This window comes from Dama dama, chromosome 25, assembly GCF_033118175.1.
Source record: "Dama dama isolate Ldn47 chromosome 25, ASM3311817v1, whole genome shotgun sequence".
Classification (NCBI taxonomy): Eukaryota; Metazoa; Chordata; class Mammalia; order Artiodactyla; family Cervidae; genus Dama; species Dama dama.
Genome location: NC_083705.1, coordinates 73360646 through 73371979, shown reverse-complemented (window position 1 = coordinate 73371979; position 11334 = coordinate 73360646).

Sequence of the window (11334 nt, the reverse complement as noted above, 5' to 3'; positions counted from 1 at the left end):
TGCTACACAGTTCAGTTCAGTTGCTCAGTTGTGTCTGACTCTTTGCAACCCCATGGATTGCAGCATACCAGGCTTCCTTGTCCATTACCAACTCCCAGAGATTGCTCAACTCATGTCCATTGAACTGGTGATGCCATCCAACCATCTCATCCTCTGTCATCCCCTTCTCCTCCCGCCTTCAATCTTTGCCAGCATCAGGGTCTTTTCTAATGAGTCAGCTCTTTGCATCAGGTGGCCAAAGTATAGGAGTTTCAGCTTCAGCATCAGTCCTTCCAATGAATATTAAGACTGATTTCCTTTAGGATGGATTGGTTGGATCTCCTTGCTGTTGAGGGAACTCTCAAGAGTCTTCTCCAACACCACAGTTCAAAAGCATCAATTCTTCAGTGCTCAGCTACACAGAGACAACCTAAAACCAAGATACAGGGAAACCAGAATCACAGCAGCAGTGAGCAAGAAACCCCAGCCTTCCTCTGCAGCAGTATCCAGAGCATTACCTGTATTAAAATGTATCTTAAACATTCTTTTCAGAACCTGCTCTTATAGTTTCCTAATTGTTCTACAAAAAACAGCACAAGATCAAAATCTTTGATTTAAGTATATCCTATCCCAAAATAAAACAAGGTTGTGTCCTTCCCTTGAAGTGATTTGATTAAAAAAAAAAAAAGACTCAATAAAAAACTTCCAACCAAGTTGAATTTAGAATCTGCATAAAGTGTACTTCTTTTAATTCTCTATGTTAAGCAAAAAAAAAAAAAAAATTTTTAAAGCTTGATATTTCCTGAACATTTCTGAAAAATTGAAAATTTCAGGGGTGGGGAGTGGATGACTACAAATGGCATAGGGATTTAAAAGCGTCAATAAAATTTTATTTAAAACTAAAGGAAAAAATCTTTCCTCTCCTTCTTTACACTGGAATGTCTTCAAAATAGTGAAGTATCTTATGAATATGCATTCCTAAGTAAAAGCAATGGAAAATTGCCAAACAAGGAATGGCCTGCCAAGGACAAGATTTAGAAACAACAAACTAGAAAATGTAATCAGTATCGTATGTAGGAAAATAAGACAACAGCTCCCAAATGAACAATATTCTCCCATGCCTTACAGGATTTTCAAATTTAAGGCCCCGCATCAACAGCGTGTCTTAACGTAATTTGACTCAATTTAAAGCAGCTTCATCATCAAAAACAGCAATAATTTTAAAAAGTTGTGTTGATAAACCTATCTGCAGTTTCACCAGGCTTTAGAAAGCTTGTATACACATGTCATCTAGTTAATTCTCAATAGAAACATTTAGATGGCTCATTTGGCTAAATATACTCACAGGTGTTTCAGTTAGCTCCATTAATTGAAATTTTAGTCACCACTTGATGGTGTCTCAGCATCTCTGACCTCGCCCATGAGCAGAATTCTCGCTGGTGCCTGACAACCCAACTCAGGAAAGACAAGTTTAAAAAGCTGAGCCCGACACTCACTACTGTGTTCTTTTCACACTAGTCTCTTGCAGCAGTTGACAAAACATCCTTTTTTTGGCCTGGTCCACAAGCTGAGAATGGGTCTTACATTTTTAACTTTTTAAAAAGTAATAAAAGAAAAATACTATTTGGTGGCACATGGAAATGATCTGAAATTCAAATTTCAGAGTGTATAAATAAAGTTTTATTGGAACACAGCCATGCCCACTTGCTCATGGTTTATTGGTCATGGCAACTTTGCTGAACTACATGCACAGTTGAAGAGCCGCAACAGAGACCATATTGCTCACACAGCTGAACATATTAATTGGCTCTTTACCAGCAAACATTTGCTGACCCCTACTCTGGTGGCTGAGACAAATGAGTGGAAGATGGGCCAGTCCTGCTTCTTGAGGGATGCCTGGTCCCCAGCGAAAGGCCAGGGCTTCCTTGGGTGGAGGGACAGCTCTTGGGACATCAGTAGGGAGGTCCACATAAGCAGGGCAGAAGACCAAGTGGTCTATTAACCTCTCATGTGTTCATATTTCCAAGCTACTACAGCATGTGCCCTCCCATGGGGCAAGGAAGGGGCTACTTTCTTTATGTTCTGGGCATTTGACAGTTTTCAATAACAACATCAAACTTAGGGCTTCCCTGATAGCTCAGTTGGTAAAGAATCTACCTGCAATGCAGGAGACCCTGGTTCGATTTCTGGGTTGGGAGGATCCCCCAGAGAAGGGAAAGGCTACTCATGCCCACATTCTGCCCTGGAGAATTCCATGGACTGTATAGTCCATGCGGTCACAAAGGGTTGGACACGACTCAGTGGCTTTCATTTTCACTTTATAAATCACAGCGTGAGAATGTTTTGAGTACAAAGAACGTTTCACGTATGCATCATCTTAAGACATAGAGTGTTCCCCTGACACAGATCTGGGCCATGGGGCTGCCTTTGCAGAGCACCCAGTTAGAATCAGAAAAATCCCAAGGCAACGAGTTATGAAAAACTAGAAGACACACTTCCTTCATATAAAGAGCAAATGGGTAAAATCGGGAGGTGACAGCACAGGCCACATATATGAGATAAATACTAAAATTCACAAAGCCATTCTCATAGAGGTTCGTTCAGAAGGTGAGGAGACTGCACACAGAACACACTTGCTGGCAGGTGTGTGACTCCCCAGGGCAGGGGGACCTCACCTGTACTCTGGTGAAGGCTGTCTGGGGTCCACACCACACATGGTGCCCTGGGAGCTGACCTGCTCCTCCATCAGAATGTGCACTTTGCTCTCCTTGGAGACCTGGCAAGGGGACAAATGTTGATGAGCCGGTCTGCTTTCCAGGCTCTGAAGCGAGTTACTTCTGAAGAGCAGCATCATTTTCCAGGCTACCAGGGATGCCCAGGATCCTCAAGATCCCTCTTCCCGACACCTGTATCCACAAACATAAAAACTGAAAGCCAACAAGATTGTGGCAAAAGGAGAAGACAGAAAAATGCAAGAATCAGACAGGCTTTGCTTTGAAGTAATTTTCTTCGGTGAGAAAACAGAGCAACCATGTGATCTGGGATGTGCTGTGGCAGGCTCCTCTCAATGTGGAACCGATGTTGAGAAGATGGCTTGTTTCTCTTTTAGGGTGTGGAAGGAAAGGGTATCTCCCAGAGGACAGGAGATAAAACCAGCTCCTGAGCAGACGCGTTCATTCTGGTGGGGGTACGATGATCCAAGAGACTCGTGGTGGACGGGACGCTGAGCCAGGAAGTCCTTCAGCGTGCTTGCCTGCAGGGGCCAGAGGGAAACAGTGTCTGTGGGAGTTACTGGGGAGTCACATTCCTGGGCCAGAGAGAGGAGCCAGGTGTGGTCCAGGTGGGAGAGGAAAGCGCATCTCGGCAACGTCCCCACTCTCCTGCCCTAGGTTCCGGCAAAGTAAGCTTGCAGCAATTGCAGCCTCCTTCATCCAGAATGTCCACTAGTCTGAAGGGAGCTGATACTGGACTGTCAGGGACAGCTGACTGTCCCTGTCACTCTGCCAAACTGAAAGAGAGTCAGAGCTAGATTTTTTCATTTATATCCCTTGCTTGATTTGAAACATGTGTGGACGAGGAATGTGGCCGACTTGGTTGCAGCAGGAATGCATGCCAACAGATGACAGTTTTTATGGCCCGGACGCTTCCTCCTACCACAGCAATTAGGATCCGGTGGGGACCAGGCACCGTCTGCTTGTCACTTTCAATATCGTGTTGTTACTTAACGTTACAAAGTCCCAAACTTAACATGAAGTCACCATCCCGTGTTGTCAGTTACAGAGGCTTAAGACCTGTGACACCGCTCCGTGGGGAGTGTCAGAGTTATTATCCAGCATTTTCCTCCTAACGGGAGGCTGTGTTTGCGGATGTGTCATGGAGAGGAGCTCTGGGCTTATTTGTTTCCTCTTCTCGCTCGAACACGCCCTCCCTGGTGGGAGCTGCAGCTGGTTGCCCTGGACTCCTTCTCCTTCATGCCAACAGACACACAGCCTCCCAGAGAGCATCACGGGGCTCAGGCCTGCACATTTCATGCTGTGTGGCTGTCTCCGTGAAGCCGCCCACACAAAAAAACGCCTGCCTTTCTTTGGGCCATGAGCCTGGACGTCAGGTCCAAGCGGGGGAAGGTTTGAAGCAGTTGGGAGAAGCAGAGAGTGAGCCTGCAATTAGCTCTTCTTTGCTGAGGAGTTGTCCTTAGGTCAAGAAAACCATTCATATTACCACCCCTTACTCCTCACCGGAGTGGAAACACCAGCATTCACCTCTGCATCCAGATGACATGTTGGGGAGAAGGGTGGCTTTACATGGGTTGGAGGAAGCTGGTGAAGCAAACTGGCTGCAAAGCATTTGAAACCTCACCAGCTTGGATGGGAATACTTTCTCCTTACTATCTCCACCTGAGGATTTCTCAGATTTCTTTTTTTTTATAATGCACACAAGTGAGCACCAAGCTCTCCAACCCTCCCCCCGCCCCTCACCAACAGTATGGGCTTTCCCGGTGGCTCAGTGGTAAAGAATCCACCTGCCAATGCAGGAGACTTGTGTTCAATCCCTGGGTTGGGAAGATCCCCTGGAGGAGGAAATGGCAACCCAATGCAGTATTCTTGCCCCAGAAATCCCATGGACAGAAGAGCCTGGTGTGCTGCAGTCACAAAGAGTTGGACAGGGCTTAGCAACTGAGCTTGAAGGCATGCACCCCACAGGATATCTTGTCCACGTCTTTGTAATATATCAAGGCAGAGCAGTTCAAGGATTAGAACTAATTAACATCTGTGGTTTTATTAATGTCATAGTAATTTCCTCAGCTCACTGAACAACCAGAAAGTACCAAGGCAGAGAAAAGGCTGAAATCTCTGAGGCTGAGCCTGCTAACCTCTCAGAGCAGCCAGAGGACGTGGAGTGAGGCTCAGAGGTGCTCAGCCCCAGCGTGGTCCCACGGGGCCGCAAAGAAAGCAAGATCGAGTCAAGAATCGTGGACGCGACATCTCACCACGTTTCCAATTTCCAGATTCTTAAAATCGTCCCCTTTCCTATTTTCTATTACATCTAAGCTTAATTATCAAGGTGGGTAAACTCTTTTGTAATAATATAAACCTAAGTCTGGTATAAAACAAAGATGAATATGTGTGAATTTACGTGCAAGGAGACACTGTGTGCTGGCTCAAGTCTCTTTAAAGCCTAACACGAGGAGAAAAATGAGGTGCTGGTTGGTGAGGCTGTCAGTCTTCGCCTGAGTTTTCTGTGTAAATCAACAAGGAAGCTGTGACTAGTCTTGGGGAAGAGGGTAAACAACACAAGGTTTAAAGTCTGTTTCCATGAAGGACTTGGTTGCGCAATTGGCCACCATCGCACCGTTTCTTCTCTAAGCTCTTCCCTCTGGCTCCAAGCCCCCATGAAATTTCAGTAGGAGTCTGACACCTTGGTCCTTATCTGCATATTTTCTAGACAGAGACCAGCATACTCCCCCCATCACATACACCAAAAGGAAGATTAAATAATACATATATACAATGGAATATTGCTCAGTCATTAAAAATAATGCCATTCGAGGTTTTTTGTATTTCCATACAAATTGTGAAATTCTTTGGTCTAGTTCTGTGAAAAATACCGTTGGTAGCTTGATAGGGATTGCATTGAATCTATAGACTGCTTTGGGTAGAATAGCCATTTTGACAATATTAATTCTTCCAATCCATGAACACGGTATGTTTCTCCATCTGTTTGTGTCCTCTTTGATTTCTTTCATCAGTGTTTTATAGTTTTCTATGTATAGGTCCTTTGTTTCTTTAGGTAGATATACTCCTAAGTATTTTATTCTTTTTGTTGCAATGGTGAATGGTATTGTTTCCTTAATTTCTCTGTGTGTTTTTTCATTGTTAGTATATAGGAATGCAAGGGATTTCTGTGTGTTAATTTTATATCCTGCAACTTTACTATATTCATTGATTAGCTCTAGTAATTTTCTGGTAGAGTCTTTAGGGTTTTCTATGTAGAGGATCATGTCATCTGCAAAAGAATGGAGCTGGAGGAATCAACCTGCCTGACTTCAGACTCTACTACAAAGCCACAGTCATCAAGACAGTATGGTACTGGCACAAAGACAGAAATATAGATCAATGGAACAGAATAGAAAGCCCAGAGATAAATCCACGAACCTATGGACACCTTATCTTTGACAAAGGAGGCAAGGATATACAATGGAAAAAAGACAACCTCTTTAACAAGTGGTGCTGGGAAAACTGGTCAACCACTTGTAAAAGAATGAAACTAGAACACTTTCTAACACCATACACAAAAATAAACTCAAAATGGATTAAAGATCTAAATGTAAGACCAGAAACTATAAAACTCCTAGAGGAGAACATAGGCAAAACACTCTCCGACATAAATCAAAGCAAGATCCTCTATGACCCACCTCCCAGAATATTGGAAATAAAAGCAAAACTAAACAAATGGGACCTAATGAAACTTAAAAGCTTTTGCACTACAAAGGAAACTATAAGTAAGGTGAAAAGACAGCCCTCAGATTGGGAGAAAATAATAGCAAATGAAGAAGCAGACAAAGGATTAATCTCAAAAATATACAAGCAACTCCTGCAGCTCAATTCCAGAAAAATAAATGACCCAATCAAAAAATGGGCCAAAGAACTAAACAGACATTTCTCCAAAGAAGACTTACAGATGGCTAACAAACACATGAAAAGATGCTCAACATCACTCATTATTAGAGAAATGCAAATCAAAACCACAATGAGGTACCATTACACGCCAGTCAGGATGGCTGCTATCCAAAAGTCTACAAGCAATAAATGCTGGAGAGGGTGTGGAGAAAAGGGAACCCTCTTACACTGTTGGTGGGAATGCAAACTAGTACAGCCGCTATGGAAAACAGTGTGGAGATTTCTTAAAAAACTGGAAATAGAACTGCCATATGACCCAGCAATCCCACTTCTGGGCATACACACTGAGGAAACCAGATCTGAAAGAGACACGTGTACCCCAATGTTCATCGCAGCACTGTTTATAATAGCCAGGACATGGAAGCAACCTAGATGCCCATCAGCAGATGAATGGATAAGGAAGCTGTGGTACATATACACCATGGAATATTACTCAGCCATTAAAAAGAATTCATTTGAACCAGTCCTAATGAGATGGATGAAGCTGGAGCCCCTTATACAGAGTGAAGTAAGCCAGAAAGATAAAGAACATTACAGCATACTGACACATGTATATGGAATTTAGAAAGGTGATAACGATAACCCTATATGCAGAACAGAAAAAGAGACACAGAAATACAGAACAGACTTTTGAACTCTGTGGGAGAATGTGAGGGTGGGATATTTCAAAAGAACAGCATGTATACTATCTATGGTGAAACAGATCACCAGCCCAGGTGGGATGCACGAGACAAGTGCTCCGGCCTGGTGCACTGGGAAGACCCAGAGGAATTGGGTGGAGAGGGAGGTGGGAGGGGGGATCGGGATTGGGAATACGTGTAAATCTATGGCTGATTCATATCAATGTATGACAAAACCCACTGGAAAAAAAAAAAAATAATAAAAAAATAAATAAATAAATAATGCCATTTGCAGAAACACGGGTGGGCCTAGAGAATGTCATACTGAGTGAAGTGAGTCAGACAGAGAAGGAAGAATATCGTGTGACATCCCTTGTATGTGGAATCTAAAAGGAGAAATGAGACAAAAGGAACTTGCGAAACAGAAACAGGCTCACGGACTTCAAGGACCAAGCTTGCGGTTGCCGGAGGGAAGGAGGGGAAAGGGGCAGGCGGAGCGTCTGGTATGGGCATGCACACGTGGCTGTCTTTAAAATGGGGACCCAGTGAGGACCTGCTGCGTGGCACAGGGAACTCGGCCTCGCGTCATGTGCCAGCCTGGAGGGGAGGGGAATCTGAGGGAGAATGGGTACATGTATATGCGGGGCTCAGTCCCTTCGCCGCTCATTGGAAACTAGTACGACATTGCTCGCTAATCGGCTACACGCCAATAAAAATGAAAAGCTTAAAAGGAGCAACAAAAAAAGATGATTGAAAAATTAGAAGTACTGTCGCTAAGCAATATATTTCACAAGAGTAATCTGAGGATGGAACATGGGCAGGGCTAGAGGGACCGATCCCTCCAGCTTGTTTTGATGCCAATGGCACTTTATGGTTTCATGAACATAAGTGTAAAATTAATCCCTTGTGAGTCATTCGCTAAGATTCTAAAAACCAAAATGCTGGCATGAGGGAAGGAGCCCCACAGGCTCAACTGTCCCAATGCCAAGGAAATGTGTTATTTTCTGTCCCTTCCTGGTATGTATTACATTAACATTTTAAAAAATCAACCTTTGTCATCTTTTCTTAGTAATTTCGCTTTGGAATTTTAAAGATCAAATTTTCTCATTCATTGCATTTTATTTAGAAAAATTTAAATTCAATCCAGATGAACAACTAAGATCTTAAAGATAAAAAGCATATTTATTAGTCTGATAAAAGCATTTTGAGTGAAACTTTGAAAGTATTATACTATGTTAATTTCACTCTTTGAATACTGTCTAATTCCTATAGAGTTGCATTGGTAGATCATAAAGTAATATTTCCTTATAAGTTATATATATAAGCAAACTAATAGCATTGTTTCATGAGAAGTAAAATGTATACATACATACGCATCCTTTACGGGCTTCCCTTTTGTCACCAGTGGTAAAGAACTTTCCTGCCAAAACAGGACGCATAAGAGATGTAGGTTTGATCCTTGGGTCAGGAGCATCTCCTAGGGGCAGGCATGGCAACCCACTCCATATTTCTTACCTGGAGAAGTCCATGGACAGAAGAGCCTGGCAGGCTACCGTTCACAGGGGAGCAAAGAGTCGGATACAAGTGAAGTAACTTAGCATGCATGCATGCATGTATGACTCTTTTACAAGATTCTTATAATAGATACATATATGAGAGCAACTTTTACTTCCTGCCATGAAAGGGACTATATTTGCTCTCACTTGAAGCAATAAAAAAAAAAAAAAAAAAAGACAAAATAAATGAAACACGTGTTATCAAACAATGATCCCTGGGTGATGAAAAACCATTGATGAGAGCCCTACAATTGCCCCAGGCTCCTGCCTTGGGTTTCCAGGCCCAGGCAAGGGGAGCTGGGCCTCAGAGACCTGCAGTAGGCAGAACCCACTGCAGAGAGCACCAAAGAGGAGTCAGCCCCAGGAGAGACCCCCAGAGACTGTAGAGGGTCCCCGGGAACAATCAGGCTGAGGGCGATGGCTTGTGGGGAAGCTACTGAGGGCTGGGGCAAGAAGCCCGGGGAAGTGTGAGAGGAACGGCATCAGGAGCTCACACGGGGCTGAGAACAGGACCTGCACCCACCAGAGAAGCTGGGAAATTCACCGTTCACGGACTGCGGGCCGGAGTACGCAGGAGAGCCTCGTCTAAGTTCCAGACCAAGGTTTCTCAGTATTTACATCTTTGGCATGTTGGTCTGCATAATTAGTTATTAGGGAGTGTTTGTCCTATGCATTGTAGAAGGTTTAACACCCTCCCTGACATCAGCCTGTTAGATGCAAATTCCTTAAACCCCACACACACTGCCAAATGTTCCTTGAAGATAAAATCATGCCTCACTGAACACCACTGCCTTAGACTGGTCAGTCTTATATAAACAGTCTTAGACTGACTTTACCGGTCCTGTATAACAGATCTTCTGGGCAAGACACGGAAGTGTGAAAACACTTACAAGTGAATTAATAGTGTTTCAGGACAAAGTTCAAGATATTTATAAGAAAACAAAATTATCCAGTACATGAGATCAAATCACAGTATCTTGGATTACATAAAATTTACAACATTTTCAAATAAAAAAGAAAACATGCTATATAAGGAGAAAACCTAATCAATTGAAAATGATCCAATACTAACACAGGTAGTATATTTAAACAGACAGGGTCTTGAAACAATTATTGCAACTATACTTCACAGGCTTGAAATGCTAAATGAAGACATGGAATATTTTAAAAACACCCAAATTAGATTTCTAGAGATGAAAAATATATGTTAGATTTTAAAATACACTGGATAGGAATAATGACAGATAAGACATGGCTGAAGGAATCACAAATAACAGCAACTTATAAACGAAACAGAGGAAACAGAATGAAAATTTTTATCTGTGAGCTTGAAGACAAATATATACGCAGAATAATCCACAAGTAGTTGAAGTCATTGAAAGAAAATGGACAGAAGACAAAAAGGAGGAATGGAGGAGGGAAGGAAGGAAGAAAGAAAAAGGAAGAAGGAGGGGAAAAGAAAGAAGATTTAATGGTCAAAAAAAATTTTTTTCTAGTATGGTAAAAATTACAAGCCCATAGATTCAAGAAACACCATGAGACACAAGAACAAAATGCATGAAGACAATCATACTAAGACACTTGGCATTTTGCTAAAGAGGATAAAAAATGGCCAATAAGCATATTAAAGAAATATTCAGTATCACTAATCATTAGGGAAATGTAAACCAAACCACAGTGAGCTATTGCCTCACACACATTCGGATGACTACTATAAAAAAATATATCAAGTTTTGGTGAGAATGTGGAGTAACTGAAACACTTGGGCACTGTTTGTGGGAATGTAAAATGGTGCATTACTGTATAGAGGACAGTACGGAGGTTCCTCAAAAAATTAAATATAGAGAAATCATTTGCTCCAGAAATTCCAGTTCTGTGTATATATCCAAGGAAATGACAGCAGAGCCTCCAAGCGCTATCTGTTCATGGCAGCCTTATTCACTGTGGCCAAAAGGAGGACACAACCAAGTGTCCATCAGTGGAGGGATGGATAAACAGCCTTTTAAAAAGGAGGGAATCTTGACTCATGCCACACACATGGTTGAAACTTAAGGACATTCTAACAAGTGAAATAAGTGAAAGTGAAAGCTGCTCAGTCGTGTCTGACTCTGTGACCCCATGAACTATAGCCAGCCAGGCTCCTCTGTCCATGGAATTCTCCAGGTAAGAATAGTGGAGTGTCATTATAGTTGTCATTTCCTTCTCCAGAGGATCTTCCCAACCAGAGACTGAACTCAGGTCTCTTGTGTTGCAGGCAGATTCTTTACTGTCTGAGTCACTAGGGAAGTCCAATAAGTCATAAAAATAAGCCAGTCACAGAAAAACAAATACTGTATAATTCCCTCTATATGAGTTATCGAGAGACAGAAAGTGGGAGAAGGCAATAGCAACCCATTCCAGTACTCTTGCCTGGAAAATTCCATGGACGGAGGAGTCTGGTAGGCTACAGTCAGCCCATGGGGTCGCTGAGTTGGACATGACTGAGTGACTTCACTTTCACTT